Source organism: Lagopus muta, chromosome 2 (genome assembly GCF_023343835.1).
Source record: "Lagopus muta isolate bLagMut1 chromosome 2, bLagMut1 primary, whole genome shotgun sequence".
Taxonomy (NCBI): domain Eukaryota; kingdom Metazoa; phylum Chordata; class Aves; order Galliformes; family Phasianidae; genus Lagopus; species Lagopus muta.
This window is the reverse complement of record NC_064434.1, coordinates 24,451,248-24,469,875: the sequence shown is the minus strand read 5'-3', so window position 1 is coordinate 24,469,875 and position 18,628 is coordinate 24,451,248. Positions and strand designations below refer to the sequence as shown.

The 18,628-nt window shown below is 35.9% G+C and overlaps 1 long non-coding RNA gene across 3 annotated transcripts in view; it reads right to left on the bottom strand.

Annotated features, from left to right (window-relative positions):
* Nucleotides 1–596: 596 nt before the first annotated feature.
* The window catches only part of LOC125689736 (uncharacterized), a 32,086-nt gene continuing 14,054 nt past the window's right edge, over nt 597–18,628 (bottom strand). The window contains exons 2-4 of one of the 3 annotated variants that reach the window (XR_007375406.1): nt 13,516–13,634; nt 12,107–12,253; nt 597–1,910 (exon numbers count right to left, since the gene is read on the bottom strand). This is a non-coding gene — a long non-coding RNA (uncharacterized LOC125689736). Of the gene's footprint in view, nt 1,911–9,048; nt 10,326–10,843; nt 11,367–12,106; nt 12,254–13,515; nt 13,635–18,628 lie in introns of those variants that run through there. The other 2 variants (XR_007375407.1, XR_007375408.1) reach the window with 2 other exon arrangements.

Genomic DNA, 18,628 nt, shown 5'->3' with positions numbered 1-18,628 from the left:
GATGAAGAAGAGCGCAGCAGGTGACCTTGCCAGGAATTCTATCTCCTCCCTGTGACCGCAAAGTTCCCTGGGGAATGTAGTTCTTCTCTTCTGGACAGGTACCCAGAGCTTGAGCATTAACAGTCAAACTTCCAGTGCCCCACATGTTATGATGTGGAATATCGAAAACCAAAAATCACAAAACCATGACAATTTCTAAAAATAAATATTAGGGACAAGCATATGAAAGACTCTAAAAGAAAAGGCATTATGTCAAATTAACATTGGGTTCATTTGGTGATTTGGTCCAGAACGTAGAAATACAATTAATGAAAAGGATAAAAACATACTTTTAAGATTATTATCTTTTCCCTCTCAAGTGACCAGATTTTCCAAGGTGTGGGTCTGATTCCAAGTTCACTCCTTGAAGCTTCAGTCTGTTAGGAACAATTGTTCTGATTCAGACCTTTCAAAAGAGAGAATGGACAGATCCTGTCCATCCTTAGGTGTAAACTCCCACTGTAATACATTTTATTTTGAATTCAATCTCACCAAAAAAAAAAAAAAAAAAAAAAAAAAAAAAAAAAAAAAACTTTAAAGGATAAAGGATTCTGGTTCACTTACCACCAGAGAGAGTACTAAATAAGAAAACTAAGAGTGATGAAGTGAATAAATTGAAGTACCATACCCCAAAATTCCCTGTAGCCTTCAGACCAAGTGTATTTCCTATCAAAGACAGTACTGTCCCCTTCTCTGCATCTAACATTTCTCAACTAGAGATGTATGAAATCTTTTTTTCATTAAAAATAAAATAATAATTAAAAAACAACAGTAAGGTTAGTCTCTTGGTGGAACAAATCAAATTCTGCTTTTTCCTAGTTGTTTCAAAACTCAAAACTTCAAAAGAGGAAAAGATCTACTACTCAGTAGAAAGAAACCTAAGAAATAGGTTTTGACTACTGAAATGGAAAGTTTAGCATTGAAATGACTGTTCAAATTCCTCTCCTGGCAACAATTCTAATTGTAAGAGGAGGCAGTACTAGTCTTTATAAATCTTATAAGTATTTGCAACTCTTCCATGATATCATTATAGTCATATTTCACCTTTAGATCATGAGCATTGAAAAAAAAATCCAAAATTCACAAAAGGAAATACAAATATACATAAACACATGTTATTTGGGATGTGTAGGAATTTGCATATCTTTCATCACATACACAGTCTTGCAACATTTTCAAACATAAAATAAAAAAACACTTTATAGTTACTGTCTCACAGAGCAACATTTTATTGCAAAAGAACAGAAGATTGTTAATAGTAGCCACAATATATGACAATTTCGGATAGCAAATGAGAGCTAAATTTCCTCTGTGAAATATGAGGTGAATGTGGAGAATTAGTTTAATCATTACACTGACTTTTAATTAGGATCCTTATTCTTGGAACTTATCTGCAGTCTTTGGAAGGCTTTAAGTAGCCAGTACATCTGTCACTTTCAAAAGAAAATTAAAATTTCATAATAGTGGAGGAATCATTTACATTTTTAATGTACCCATCACCTGTAAATTACCATTAGATTATCATTGTATGAGAAAAGGGGTAAAAGTCCCTTTTTTAAAATAAAAAAATTTAAGCAGATTAAAAAGAACATAAACTAGTTAGTTAGCCATAGCCTGACGATTTTATAGTTCACTACCAAAAAAAAAAATGTTACACTGGTGAAAAATTTCTATTGATAAGTCATTGAGGTGATCTTCTGAACACCACCTAAACCCTATACAAATCAGTAGCATACCAATGAAGACACCAGACAGTGGAAAACCTTTTCTTTCTAAAGGGTAACCAACAGTTGAATTTAATTCAGATGAAGGCAGAGCTGCACAGAAGTGAGCTTCACTCCATTCACAAGCCATAGATTCATTATTTTGCCCTAAAAAGAAGAGCAGAGAGGATTTACTACAGAGGATGATAATTTGTAAAATCATAGAATCATAGAAAAGACCTCCAAGATCATTGAGTCCAAATGTCCACCTACCACCAATATTTCCCTCTAAACCATGTCCCTCAGTACAACATCTAAATGTTTATTGAACACCTCCAGGGATGGTGACTCCACTGCAGCATTTCAACATTTCTGTCTACTGATAACAAATGTGTGACTTATCAGGGCAAGCAGCCCATCTAGGAGGCACAGATATGGATAGTTCCCACTGGCAACTCTGTTAGAAGTCAATACTTGGACATTACAGAAGAATTTCCAAAATCTGAGATAAGACCATAATACGTGCTTAGATTTGTCCAGGATGCACTACAGACTTTTCTTATGAAATATCAGGGAATAAGTGGGGCAAAAAAAAGATTTGGATTTCTTTCTTTATCGGTGTTACCTGACTTATTCCCAAACCAGCTCTAATTGCTCTAAAAATAAATTAAAAAAAAAAAAATTAAAAAATATATAAGGGATCATTAATAAAAGAGAACAGGATTAAAGCCCGTTGCATAGCAAAGGCAGAAAACCTGCTTGGCAGCAGGAGGTGATTTTATCAAGTGCAAAGATAACACTTATTCAGTTTATCTAAGGACAGCTTTCATTTACTTTCAAACTGTCAAAAGGAAATTGTCACCATTTAAACAAAAGAGCTGATCCAAAGATCCTCAGTGATGGACTAGCAACAATCTAGCATTTGAAATGCAAGGTTTTTGGTAGCATTTCAAAAGTGCCTGTGATATTTTATACACAGATTATAGCAGTCCAGTCTTAAATGCAGCAAGTTTTGTATGAGTTTCACAGAAAAGCATTTATAACTCATGTGAGGGTCTTGGGATTCAATGTTTCCAGGTACTCCTCCTCTCCAAAAATCAGGTCAGCTACCTCAGTATTCAGATATAGTTCCAGGTTCCTTTCTCAATCCTTTCCAATGACACCATTTTTTATCTTCTGTATTAATTCACACAATCTATAAATAATTAAATTTACAAAACCCATTATAATATTGGGTCAAAATGTGTTCTCACAGTCACTTTCACTTGTGCACATCCCATACAGATTTATGCAATTATTTTGTCTGAAAAAAGAACAGTCGGCCACTTAGCACGGTTACATAAACCCTTCCAATTCTAAATGTTTCTTAAGTCAGAATGAAAGATGATGGAGTTTCACCTTGTCAAAAATAATTCAAAAACAACTCAATATACAAATGAACTGTTAGTATCTACATTACTGAAAAGACTGTGCCATATGGATGGAAGGGCTCAAACCAAAGAATCCAAAACTAACATCTTCAAAGCTGTATGGTCAATCATCATTTAAAGTCATTCAGTACTCAAATCTAAAGAATCCCTCTATCCACAGAGGTGATACAAACACAATGCCTGCTCCTTTTCTGTTTAATTCTATTTTTTTAAGTGATGCTCCTGATACCAGATTTCTTGACTGGTAAAAGGCAAGAAAGAACAAAAATTTTGGACTGCTCACTTCCTCCTGTATGCAAGCTCTTAGAAGTCAATTAAAGAAGTCTTTTCTAGGATACAGAATATTCCCTCAACTGAATGGATCCAGCTGCTCATTTAATACTCCATGCCAGCTCCGTTCTTCCTGACTACACCATTCCTCTTACTGCAGATCACAGTGCTGGCCTGCTTCTAATGCAGAAGCTGATGCCCAGTGCTGCATAGCAATATTGATTTCTGGGCAGGCGCTGGCTGGCCAGCCATATACATTTGGCAGAAACAACATTCAGAGCAATTTGAGTTTCTATTTCAAGACAGATAGCAATGAACCTTCCCAATCCTTTTCCTTTCCCCAGTTTATGCTATACAATGGTCTGAGTTACTTCTCCAGCCTGATATTTGTATGCAGCTCAGCCTATGCCTCACATCAATACTGCATCAATACTACAAAAAGATATAGGCATTTTCATTTTCTGAAGTGGGCCCTTCAAGTACAAAGGGATGGACAGGGCCATCGAGCATCTACTTAGGAGGCAAGGTGACCAGGCTTGATGCTAAACTCACATTGGATAAACATGTCCCTTCCTACTCGGTAGTCACTGCCCTGTAGTAGAGGTGTGCCCACCTGGGTGACCCCTTGCTACTGGCATCCTACTGCAGTCCATAGAAATGGTGCAAACCAAAACATGTGGACACTGCCTCATTATTCTACCATTCCTGTGTCAGTATGTAGCTGGAAGATTGCTCTACAGCACTTAGCACCTTTTAAAGCACACAGGTTCGCCCAGACCTGGAGATACTGTGAAACGGACAGTATAATTTCATGCAGAATATAAACTCAGCCATAATACTGCTCATGTGAAAAACAAGATTGTAATTACACACGCACTACAAATCTGCTTCTGGGAGCATGTAGAAATGAACAGAAGCCAGATCAGTTACTACTACTAGCTTATTTCCAGACACGAATTTGAATATACAAGGAAGTTTTTGCATTTTAACATTTCCTAAAATATTGTTATGGTAGTTTTTAATAAAATGTTCCAAAACTTCACTGAAATTCTTGCAAGTCCCTACATTAACCATCAGTGCATCATTGAAATGGATATGGCGGGTATCGATATCTGCAAGCTACTTGAAACAAGTGCACTCTGGGCTCCCTGTCATTTCAGAGTAACAAGAATCTTCCCCAAGGGATGAGAAAATGGTAAAAAAAAATGCCACTGATGAAGATGCTATCAATACATTTTAAAATCCTCAAAAGCACGTTTATGTGATTTATCCCAGATGGGTGCAAATTCTTTTTGTAGTTCATACAGAAATTGTACTTCTGAGGAAACAGAAGGTCTGAATTTGCTATATAATGTTATGAAAGATCCACAGAAGTTCTGATGTGTTACTAAACACTGGCATTTAATCTATGTGTTTTGTCTCATTATGTCTCTGCTATCACTTTTATCAATTACATGTCTTAATTAACGTGGCAAAGGTTGTCACAGTACACATTTTGCTGGCTTTAACTGTAGGTTTGTTACTGCACACACTTCAAAGATTCCTTTAATATTGCATATGTTATTATAATCTATATTTGCAAGTCTCAGTTGTGTCAGAGATTCCAGTCTCGTACATTTTCTTTTGGCTGATTCCTGCTTTCTTGTGATAATAAATCATCAACTCAGGTGTCATTGGTTTAAAAATTTGTCTTTGATGTGATCAGGTCAGGATAAAATGCCATGGAGGAAAATGCCATCTGCATCTACTTCATTCTATTAACTGTCAACCAATTCACCATCTACAAAGGCTGCTCCAAAAATACTACCTCCTATTTTATTAAGTTGGCCCACAACATCAGAGGTGAATGTTGGTGATATGACAACAGAGGCTGAACTTTCCTGCCCATATTCCGCTACATTTTATTGCCAAGCAACAGATGGCTGCAGAGGAGCAGCCTGACAAAATGACATCTGACATAGAAGTGCGCATGAAGTAAAGATGTGGCACTGAATTTCTCTGTGTGGAAAAAATTGCATCCGCTGACAGTCAATGATTCTTCCTGAATTCTCATGGAGACCAAAGCACAGTGAGGCACTAGGGGGTGCATTTCAGCAATAGCAAGAGTGACAGTGGGTCACCTCTAGTGGGTTTTATGAGCACAGAATGCAGGGTTCATCACCAGTTCATCACTGGTGAAAAAGGAGAGCTAATGGTGCTGACTATGTTGAAAAATAGTGTTTTGTAACAGAATTAACTCTATCAAATTGTGTTATTATTCTCTTTCTTTCTGTTGCAGTCTCCATGGAAATAAATAGAAGGCATTTTTTTAAGAGCAACCTACTTCTCTTCTAGATTATGTCCCCTCCACTAAGATGCAAGCAGAGTTTTCTTTCTTCCTTCTTTTATTACATGCTACCACAAGAGATGCTGACTCTGACTTGTCAATTCATTCATCTTATATTGTTTTTGATTTCCATTCCAGTAAGTTCTTGATTCTGAAAATCCTTGACTGCAACCCCCTTTCCTTGGCATACTTTTCCTTCTTCCAATAGAATTTATATTAACAATATTTTAAAAAGACATTTTTAATGAGAATTATCTCATCTCCCTCCTGTGTTTTGAGGTTTCTTCTGCATCCCTATTCTTCCATATTGGTTACTGGTTTTTGTATAAGGATTATTCCTTTAACTACCCTTGTAGGACAGAGGATATGAAGAACTCAAGTTATCTCCTTTTCTAGTCTTTGATTTAGGTAATTTGCATTTGGTATTACTGTATAATTTCCTAGTTAAGCATTATTAGGATTTTTGTCTTTCATTTCCACTGCCTGAAAACAGGTGTGTGCCCATTATATGCTATGTTTCATATTTACGTGTCATAAAGAAGTCATAAAAACAACCTGTTTTTTAGGTGTTTACAGACTTCATCTCTCCTCTCCAGGAATGAGACTACACAAACAACATTAAAGCAATGGCAATCATTAAAAAAAGTTTGAGAAAAAAACAAAGGGTACAATTTAATTAAAAAAAAAAAAAAAAAAAAGCCCTCTCTGGCATTCCCAGTTAAAACTATCTCCACTTTTGAGTCTAATATAATTTTATTCTCCATCTGCCTACGTATACTATATGTGAAGCTGGGGAGAACTTAGAGTAACTAGGTTAGTCTTGAAGTAGCACAGATGTATCTACTGGTGAGAGAATACTGACATATTCATCCCCATAAGATGTTCTAAGAGCTGGGTTTCTTCCTTCATACGTGCTTCAGTTTTTATTGAATATGTGATGATCTTCTGAAATCCTGGCACCAAAAATATGCTTTTATTCTACTTCAAAAAAATGGCAAATACAAAAAGGCTATTTGAAAGAGTTGGAGATTTCTACATTTGGTATTATTTCATGTTCTCAGCAAAGTTGTGGGGTTTTGTCATAGAAATGATGAAACATGATCAGCCAATTCAACGACTAAAAAAAATTACATAATATGGGGTCCTAAAATGACAACTGTATCAGATATATTTATCCATCAATGTTCATTCAGTAATGTTTGACTAATTTTCCTAGCTATAAGTGACTTGTTACTCCTCTGTTATACATGTTATAATTTGGAGGGTAGCATATTGCAAATCTCAGTATTTCTGTGTACCCTTGGAGAAATCCTAGGCAAACTACTGATTTTCATTTCAGACTTCCATTCCACTCTGCTCATTTCATTGCTTTGAGGCCTTCGTGGTGATCACAAAATGTTTACCCAAGCAAAATAAAACCAAAATGCATCTAAAGTATTCAGAAGTCTATTGTAGTACACTTGGAAAATGCATAATTTTATTCAACAATGTTGGCTTCACTAAATGCAGATTCATTTTACATTCATGTAAGCTCACGTTATGAATACTGACACTAAAACTATGTATGATCAGGTCCAGAAATAAAACATTCCTCTTTCTCTAGCTAATCAAAGTGAGCCTAATGTCCATTTTTAAGTCAAAATCTGTAGTAGGATGTCCTGTGGAGCAAAATTTGCCATGTGCTTCATTACATGCAACTGCCATTTTTATTTCATCTCAGAATGGAAATGACTATATGATTTCTAGCTTCTGCTTTATTTACTAAAAGCTGACTTCTGATTTCCTAATGCTTTTTGGGTAAAGTTGTTCTGTATGTTTTATTATTTTTATCGGCTTTTCCTCATCCAAAACCTTCCACAAGTGCATTTTCTGTTTGTATTTTTGTCACTTTGTCACTGTTATCTGTTACATGTCAGACTCAATGAACAGTAATATATGTTTCTTAACTCTGAAGGAATATTTTTTTCTTATGACTTCAAGTTTACATCAAGAATAAATCACACAAAACTGTATAAACTTTTTATATTCAAATTAGTTCATAAAAAAAAAAGAAGTAACTTATGTTAAAGTTTAAAAATCTATCTGAATCTAAGTTAAATAATAATAATAGCCTGGTCAAAACATAACAAATCTTTCTTTGAACCTTAGAACAGATCTGCTAACGTAGCAACTAATGACTGTGACGTTTTTGTGTGTATTATTCCCCGGCTCCCTATTAGTAGCAATAGTAATAATTCACAGACAAGCAGTACTTGAAATAATATTATATATATTTGTTAGACTAAATCACTTGCAGGCCTTACTAGAGATAATTCAACACATACTCAACACTCTACAAAGGTTGTATTGGACACTAATGCTGACATAAAATTAGGTTTCATGTCTAGATAAATGACTGATGAACATATTGCAGTATTTGTTCTAATGAATGTTGTATATAAAGATGCAGTATAGGAAAGCAATACTAATTAATTAAATATTGCTCAACAGATGTTTGTCAGAAGAATTATGATGAAAGAAGAGGTCAGAATTTCAGTGTCCAAGCTACCTTAGCCTGTACCATAAATAAATAGGTGAAAATAACCATAAAAGAATAACACCTCCCTTATATGACGTATGTGAACAGTCCTTTCCACGGAATAATTCATCTGAACTCTTTTTAATGTTGATAACTTCAGAAACAAAATCTAATACTTTCAAAATAATATAGGAAGAGTAATAAAATGTCCCTTGTACCAACTTCAGTATGTGTATGGAAGAAAGAAACACTGAAGTGAATACAGAGCAAAGAAGGGAAACAGCAGCATATAAGAATTCTGACCAAAATCAGCCATTAAGCCACTAATAAAAGTAGTGTTGCTTTGTTTTCCCTCTGGTGTAAAATTTAACTCCTGGAATGCACTGTCTTCTAGGTAGCACAATTTGTAAAGCCCATACACAACAATTTGCTAGGCAGTCACAATTTAGTGATCTATTAAAGACTTATCTTTAGGCTCCAGGTCCCTGAGTCCATCAATCAGAGCTAAAGCAATAAAAGCTTACTGAGGGCAGAAGCCTTGGGGCTCATTTTCAGAACAGCTGAGCACCCTCAGCCATCACAGTCATAGCTACAGGTATCTAGCACAATAAAATAAAAGATCTCTATTCTGTCTGTTTTATTTCTTTTTCCTGCACTGTCAGTGAAAAAAAAAATTGCTTTTGTGTACTTCCAAGTCAACTCTTACATTTCTTCAACTAATCTCATGTTAATTTGTTAAATTCAGAATTGGTCATTCAGTAGTAGTCACATTTTGTGTGGTCACATCAAAGAACTTCCAAAAATTGAGAAGAGAAGGTATGAGCTAGGAATAGCCAAGAAATTTATGCCATTGTGAAAATGGGAGCTCACAAGAAGTGGGATAGCTCCTTGTCTTGCCACTGAACCTACTTACCACTGAACTGAGCAAGAGAATACTTGTTAATAATTCATGAAAAAAACCTGTGTTCAGAATTGAAACCGAAGACTTTTGAAACAGGGACTAAATTTTCACAAGGGGGAGTTACAGTACTTAAATTTACATTTCAAATGTGCCTTTCTCTACCCAAAGATATAGAAGTGTTTACATCTAGGATTATGACTTAAACCAGTTTATGGACATGAACCATGCCTAAAATTCAGATCCAAAACCAACAACTGCAGTTCAGAGCTTAAAAATATCCAGATGTTGTATGTTTATTTGGTCACTGGAGTACATGCATGATTGCATACAAGCCCCGCTAGCTGAATGTGAGTGCTGCTCTGAAAGTAATGCCTCCCATTTCATTATGTTATATACTATATACTACCTCATACATCAGAGGTAGATGTCGGTAGTATGGCAGATAGAAGTTCAATCTTCCCACCAGTTTTCCATTGTATTTTATTGCCATGCAACAGATGGCAGCAGTGGGGCAGTCTGACAAATTGTCATCTGACATGGAAGTGCATATGAAGTAAAGGTGTGACATGGTATTCTATGCAGAAAAAAAATTGCACCCATTGACATTCATCCATGCTTACTGAACATCTATGGAAACCAAAACATGGATGTGAGCACAGTGAGGTGGTGAGTGGTGCATTTCAGCAGTGGCAGCAGCAACATGAAAGACAAGCCCAGTTCTGGATGGCCATGCAGATTTTAACGAGCGTGGCATGCAGGCTCTTGTTCATTGATGGTGAAAGTGCATAGCTGGCAAAAGTGCATAGCTAATGGTGGTTACTATATTGAAAAACAGTGTTTCATAGCTGAGAATTTGCTCCATCAAATACTCTTATTGTTATATTTCTATTTGTTGTAGTTCCCATGGAAATAAATAGGAAGAACTACTTTCAGAAAGACTGAAGCCCCAGTTGCTATATTGAGTTGAAGATGCATTCTGGTCAGCTAGAAAGCTTTTCTTCACAGTGGGTGAGTATGTGATTGCCAAAAATCCTGAAATGTGCAAAATTAATGTTGCCAGTTCCTCCACTCTTCCTATTTTTTTTCATGACGATAATATTTCTCCAACTCCTCAAATGAGAGTCTCAGTTTTCATTATCTAAAAAACAGATTTCTAGTTATTTCTATTGCAAAGGAAATTTTAAAAGTTTTAAAATGAGATTTCAGGGCACTCTAACAGTTTGGAACAAATAAAAGGAACTTATTACTTTTTTATTATTTTGATTTTTAAAACTTGTTAAAAATTCATCTGGGAAATCTGCTTTACTGTTTGCTAATGGTTAAGATTGGTTGTGAGAAATACACAAAGGCTTCTTCATGTCAGAGAGTGGGAACACCAAGAGAGATACATAAGATATTTATAGAAGATATTTTGGTCTTCTATGGAAGGATACCTCTAAACTAAAAAATATAAATAGCCACTGGGAAGAAAGCTGCTGTGACCTGCCTTCTCTTTGTTTTATTTTCCTTTCAGCTGAGAAAAGAAAGCACACATTGTAGGCCTGTATGAACTGTGCAGCTTGCATCATATACACGATCAGTGAGGTCCTAGCTGGAGGCTAGCTAGAAGACAGATAGCACGTGGAGAAAGAGCTGAAAAAGGGATGTAAAGCCACTATGAATTTGTTCCTGACCAGCAGACTGTAAAGACAACAAAGTCAAAGACCAGAAATCGTTCAATCTCTCAGACACCAAATGCCAGGGTAAAAAGGGCAAAGTGGAAAGTCCTTTGGAGTTGAGAAAATTTGATTTAATTGGTAACATTAAATCCAATTCATTTTACTGAAATGTTAGAATCACAAGTTTAGATCTGGAAAAGAGAAGTAAGTAGGTGTTGTGATGTGTTACATGACAGAGAAAGTGTTTCTTGTAGAATAAACGAAGACTCTGCACAGCAGTTTCTGCATGTTATGGTATATAGATCAACATGCCAATAAAGACCAAGAGAGTCTAATAACAGGGTATGATATAGTCAACAAAATCAGCTTGGTGAATATGGTAAGACAACCTCTTGTAATGATATAAAATATAATTTGGTTGAGCAGGAGGCTGCCATTAACAAACGAGATTAGATGTCCTGTCTGATTAAGATAATAATTGTCCACAGAGTGTACACAAGTTGACTTTGTTTTGGGAGAAGCTGTGGAATAAAGAGTTAGAAATCATGTCTATGATAGAGTCAGTTGCCTATAGCTAGCTTTCAAACTGTATAAAAGTTACTTAGGGCTCAGCTGTCTCTTTGCTAGGTTCTACTCTGAGTTCTGAAATGATTACAGAATACTACCAGCTTGCTAAACAATAACTGATAGGATGTTCATGGATGTTAAAATCCATGTCGCTTACTTTGTTTATCTTAATCCAGAATGGCAAATGATGGTTGGCCAGTCTATAGTAGAACAAGCCAATAAGGCCTGTGCTATATGCCCCAGATTGAGCTGTGTCTTGGTTAAATCTTTTCAGTTATCATATGGAGCATGCAGGCAGTATACATGTCCCCACACAAAACATTTGAAGACAAAAACACAAAACATCTCTATTTAAAAACGTAATTGCCTGCCATGAAATCAGTGGGGGGGGGGGGGGGGGAAGAGGGGGAGGAAAGCGAGCAGCTGTCAGTGCAGATAAAACTGGGAACATTCTTGGGAGAAATACCTTCATAATGACAGGTCTGAAAAACTGATGACACATCCCCAAATCCATATATGCTGCCATTGTGAGATGAACAAGGGTGATTCTCACTGTACCACCTCAGACAGTCCTTCCTGGCAGTGGCTGGCAATCAGATGCAGCTGAAGCACAGTCACTGGTTTGTTTTGGTTATGGTGCTTCATTTATTCTGCCACACAGTAGATATGGCTAGAGTTTTGAAAACATGCTTACCTTATTTTCTTATTGCCCTTCTCTTTATTGCAGGCACAGAGACGCAAAAAAATCATCTGCTTATTGGGAAGTCCTGGGAGAGGCTGGAGAGTTCATGCAGCCAGTCGCAGCCATTAACTCCTTCTTCTGTGAGTACATTTGAGGACGCTGTAAGAAGTATGTCAAGGTCACATTTACCCAATTCTAATGAAGCATAGCTTAAACTACAAATTGTTAACCATCCACCGGGAATAAAACTGTAATTTTTTTTTAACAGTCAAATAATTAAAAAGGCAAATGTGTTCCATATTGAAAGAATGTTACTATATTAGATAAGGGAATGGTCCATGACCATGTGACACTATTAATATGACCAAAAAATGATCTGGGCTCTGAAATTACTTTATTTCCCTTAGCAAACCATTAATTTCAGGTTACTAATTTAAAGTACATTAATATCTGACTGCTTAAAAGTGGCATTTCATTTCATTTTCAAAGTTGTTCCTCTTTTAATTTCTTCTCCTTCTACCAAAGGGTTCTGTTTATTTTAATTGGGAGACACTTATGCCAGATTGTGTACTGACACTCCATGACATTTTTTAAATAAGATATTCTTTTCAGATGCACCATGCTGCAGAAAAACTCAAAACAACAAAGAGAATCCAAAATCTAATCTCACTTAAATGGAGAATCTCTCTCTTTGAGATGCAAAATGACCAAATAATTTCATAGACACCATTTGCTTTTGCTTGACTCTGTCCCCCTTTCTCATATTTATTAGCAATGTCATTTGTAAGAAACGTCAGGGAAACCAATGAAGGAGGCAAATAATACATTTTCCATAACATCTATTTTACACAATGGAAAAAACATAGGATGGCTACTTTCTCCAATGTAGAAACACAATATTTGACAATAATTATGTAACTGCTCCTATTCTGTCAGTTTTGTTACAAAATTGGAAAATAGATTTACCTCTTTCTCATTAAAGGCAATATTTACACTATGATTTAATTCTTCCTTTGCCACAGCTTGTTTCCTTGGTAACTAAAAACTTCACCACAAACTTCAATGAATGATGAGCAGTGTAATCAATTAACTTACAGTGATAATTTACTGAATAAGCAGCACTTGTCACCAGTAACCACACTGATATCTAAGATACCACAGCATTTTTTAATCAAGCAGTAGATGCTGATCATGTAAAAATGATGTGGAGTAGGAAAGAAAGAAAGAAAATTGAAAGTTGTAATCAGTGCTGAATGGGGAATATTTTGCTACCATATGGCTAAAATAAAATGAGTCTTGGCTTCCCAGGGAACTGGGATGAGAAAAATGGGAGAGAACTGGCAGAGAAGAATGTCCAAGAGCTTTTGCCATGGAGGTTACTTATTCAGTATTGCATAATGAGGTGTTTACTTTGCACCTACCAGGTGTGCATGCACATATGGAAAACTACCATGGCAGCGGTGTATCCTTCTAGATTATCAAATATGATCTACAACTCCACAGTGTTGACATCTTGCTTAGCTGAGTACTGCTGGCCTGTCTTAATAAAACAAACATACAGAAGGTTAGAACCCACTATATCCACCTCTTGCATGCTTGAAAGCACAGTGTACAAGGTGCTTGGTGAATCACAAGCAGAGTTTAACCAAATAGAGCAATATTTTCTGACAAAGATTTCCTCAGAGTAAAAGACTTCAGACCAGTAAATACAAGTTAAAATCAGTAAAGAACTGCATACGTATACAATCATACATCTTGTATGATTTAGCAGGAGCTATAATGAATGAGATGTCATGTATGGTGTCTTTGTTATTCAGACCCTGGTTTTAGCAGGCACAAGAAGGAAAGTCAAGGCAAAAATGATTTTCTTCCAAGAAGACTTTCCACTGCAATTCAGTCCTGATGTATTCATGATAACATGCAGGTGAGTAACAAAAAAGTCTTTTTTAACCTTACACAAAAAGGTTTCTTGCATTTTGCATTTGTTCTTTAGTTTTCAAGACAAAGAGCATAAGAGCAGTTTAAAAATAATAAAACCTTACTTGGATAATAGAACTTGGATGTTCTTTAATATTTAATATATAATTGATAAAGGAAACTGATGAATTCTTAGAGTTTAGTGCAGGAACTGCATAGCTCTTTGCTTTTGGATAACTGTATTTCTCATCCTGTTACCACTATCTGATATGGCTAATAACAACTGCAATACAACATCTAGATAATTTCTCTAGACATCTGTAAGTTCCATAGGAATCAAGGAAAAGAATGTGTAACTTTTCCAACACCTGTAGTACTCCCTGTTAAATCACAATCTCAGTGTCTCCTCTTATTACAGCGTTACCAAAAGAAGCATTGAAGAAAATTATAGAACCTTTCTTTTTTTTTTTCCAAGCATATAATATAGACCATAAATAATACTTACTGATTTTAAAAATTAGTGGATATGGATGGAATCAATTCTCCAATTGCTTTAACGCAATACACCAACACAGTTTTAGCTGCAGTTCTAAGGGTTCTCAGTGATAATGGTAAGATTTAGCTAACTAGAAAAGACAGAAAAACTCTTGTAATGGGCTTACTGTGATTAAACATCTATATAAGAAGTAAACAAATTCCTCCTGCTTTAAGTGAGATATACTAAAATTCACACAGGATTTGGAATTCTTCATTGATAAATGATGCAGTAGGCACATCCATAAAACATGCTCCTTTACTGAATTCAGAGACACTTAATGCATCTCAACACTCTGCTTTTATTTGAGGAACACAGAAGCAGAAACTTTCCATCATGTGCATGTTACGCTGACCTAAAGGTACCAAAACAGAGTGTGCAGAACTGCAAAATAAATTACCCAACATATCATGTTTTGTCAATTTTTACAAAGATTATGACTAAGAATAAATCTGTTTAGCAATCCCACATCTGAGAAGTCAAGGTACCTCCAGTGCTAAATATATGCTTCCTCTAAATTCAGTGGAAGAAAGATCTGATGTTACAGCAAAAACTTGACTGTGAAGAATTTTTTTGTTGTTAACTGCTGGTAAAAATACTATCTGACCAATAGTGAAATGTGGTGCTGAATGACCAGATTTGGAGGTTCCATTAAGAATTCCTATGACTAAAATTTCTCCTTCTAGCAACGAATGGGAAACTGACACAAAATCCTTTAAAGGCTTTGAGTATTACCCAGTCTGGAGATTTTGAAGGGACAAACATCTGTTTTCTACCTGGTTTCTCAATTCTTCAAGGAATTATCTTTGGTATTTGGTCTACACAGAATTATACATAGGTCTTAACTATGTCTTTCAAAGGCCCCTGAGAAAAATGATTAATCTTGGTCAAAGTTGTCAAGGATTAGTGGCCATTAAAGGCTGCTGAGTATTGTAGTGAGTTACTGGTCTCTTCATGATTCAGTAACAAGATTTTTTTTTTTTTTTTTTTTTTTTTTTAAAACAGCTGCTGGCTTCTTTTTGTGAGTTCTTCTGGAAGTTTATTACTTATAGGAAGAAACTCTACAAAGCACTACAGTGCCTAAAGGCTTGAGTGGGCTGGCATCATCTGTTCCTGATGACAGACAGGGAGGATTCAAACACCATATGCTTTAATCTGCAAAACGCCTACTTCCAAGTCCAAGTGCCCCATAAAATTATCTTCCTGCTGAATCCAAAGTCATTTGCAAATCGGTTTCTTTTAAACAAGCTCAGGAATAAGATTAACAGAGTAATGAAATTAACTCTTCACCAAACCAACTATATCTCCTGACTCTTTCAGCGGGTTCTGAATTTCCATGCCCCCTTTGCAATCACATTTTCACAGGACTCTGTTCAAAACCCTTTATCACTTTTCCTGCAGTAAACAAAAGTTCTCTCTTGCAATAGCAGCATTGTTCCTCTCCTGACTTCTGGAAATTACTTGAAGTCAAACATCATTTAAAAAAAAAAAAAAAACATATACATGTATTACTTGGCTTCATTCTGCTTTCTTTGTTTCTTTAATTAGTTCATGTCAACTGATTTGAAGATTTTAAACACATCCTAACAAATTCACAGACACCTCAGGAAAGTGATGCTTTCTTGTCACATCACCAGGTCTTGTTATTAGCATGACTCTTGTTCTAATTACCAGATGCACGAACACTGAATGCTGCAGAACTGCTGAGATCCTCTGTGGTGCCCGGAGGTGATGCTACAGGAGAAGCACAACTCACTTGTACAGTGTACCCATGTGATCCTTTATCACTTCTCCAGTAACGAAGAAACAGTAGTAAATCAATCAACAGCATTAAAGCAATTGGTAGACTAGAAGTAAATACTGACAGCATGGCAAACTGAGAATCTCATCTTGGTATCAAAGATGGATGGCTTATTGGAAGTGTAACAGAGGGTTCTATGTATATAGTCAAGGATGCAGCCACCCTCTGATCACAGCCCACAAGAAGGTTAATTATGAGAATGCAGAAGTGAAACATGCTGAGAACGTGCTACATTTCTCCAGCTGAGGAATAAACAGTGCAAAAGCAGACTTCTGAAATGTGAAATTAAAATACCTACATATTTGTTTCTGATTGTGACAGAGAGGCTAGAACACTGATTATGTGGTTTGCTTTTGTTTTCTTTAACAGAATTTACCTGAAAAGCTGACAGTATCTGAAAAAAAAACAGGAAAACTTTACATTCAAGGCATATAATCCAAAACATTTTGTAGCTTTCCAAAATGTTCTAAGCAGGACAATACAAACATTGCTACTATATATATATATGCTACTATAGAAAAATTGCTACTCCTTTTCTCTGACTGAAGCAGAAGACTTCCAATGTGAAGGAAATTGCGTGGTGACTCATATACCATCAAGTGACTGTGAAATAAAATGGGTTTCATATATCACAATAAAAGAGAGGACAAAAAATAAACAAATTTCATGGCATGATGTGATTCAACCCCTGAAAGTTTTCATTTTTATTTTGAAATCCTGATTCCTCTCTGCCAAATCCTGGCTGGGTTCATCTTTCACTTCCTTGCAGCAGACTTGGATGCCTTTAATGTGTTACACAACTGCTCTTCCTGATATAGCTTTGTTAGCAGAACTATGTGCAGAAACACTACTTCAGCCTAAGCTTGAATGAAAACCTATTTTCAGTTTTTACGCTGAGTACATTTACTTCTCCAGTAAAGTAAGAATACTTATCAGAGAGACACAGTGCTTAGAAGAATTATTGATTTTTAGAAATTAAAGCCAGTTTCACATAGCTCTAGACTTCAATGAGTCATAAAACTCCATCAACGCTTACTTTCAATGTTTTTGCTCCTAGAAGACAGTGATAGGTTCCTGTGAGCTGACAGGTGCAAATGTATTCGCTGCAAAAACTTTTGAAGGAATTTCTAAGCAGAAAGAGGTTGATTTTAACTAACCCACAACTAGCTCAGTGCGCAGAGCTATTTGTATTGAAATGGGGTCATAACATTAGGGACAGCTGATTCAAACCTGCAGATGTTCATGCTGGATGCATGTCTTAACCCCTGGAGTCTTCAAGGCTGCGCTTTAAAAATGTATTCCTTGAGAACAGGGATTTTTCTTTTCTTGTGACATTTCCACCTCGCAGTAGTGCAAAATAAATCCCAGAGCACAATCTCAAGGTCAGCATTTCTTCAGTTTCAAGATACATAAAGATGGCAAAAGTAGAAATACAATTCAAAAAATGAAAGAAAATATATCTTAAGGAAATAAGATCATACATTTCTCAAGAACAAATGTGCTTTAGCTGTTTCTATCACTGTGACTCAATGTATTTCTTTAGTAGATGTTCAATTACAGATGACTGTCTGGAAAAAAACATTACCTTTCTCACACAACAATACGTATATCAGACCCTGCTTGAATTCAAATGTGTTAAAATATGGAAAATGTGTTTTCATATTTAACATCCAAATAAGAAAAATACTATTTTGGCAATAGTAATTATAATGAAGTTATTACTCAGACATAGGCTTCTGATTCCCAGTATCCCACCTGTATCAAGAAATCATTAGGCATTCTGATACCACTGAAATGCACAAGTTACCTGGGAAAGAGCAAGGAAGAATTCCATGAACTCTCCTCATATAATTTCTTTATAATTATTCACCTCCCACTATCAACGGGCAGTGCTTCCCAAACTGTATGTGCAGGGTCTCCGCAGTTTTATCTGAAGGATTTTATACCTGAATTGAGTTAATGGATGCATGTCTCCTTCCCAATCCTGTTAACTCTTCCCATTTTCCAGTTAGAGACTGTACATAAGGTCTCAAAATGAAGATTATTTTTCACTTTCTCTCACTATATTTGTTCTTGCCACCAAAGCATGAGATCTAGATATAGGATTTTCTTTTCAGCACATAAACCTTTTCAGGCATTTCATACAAGTGAATGCTTTGTATGGTTGTCCCTGATAGGATATTCTAGCAGGTAGAATTGTCATAGGATAATTAAGGTTTGGAGTGACATCAAGAGATCTCCAGTCTGCTCTAAGCGATCTCAGCTATGGACTTTCTCAAGG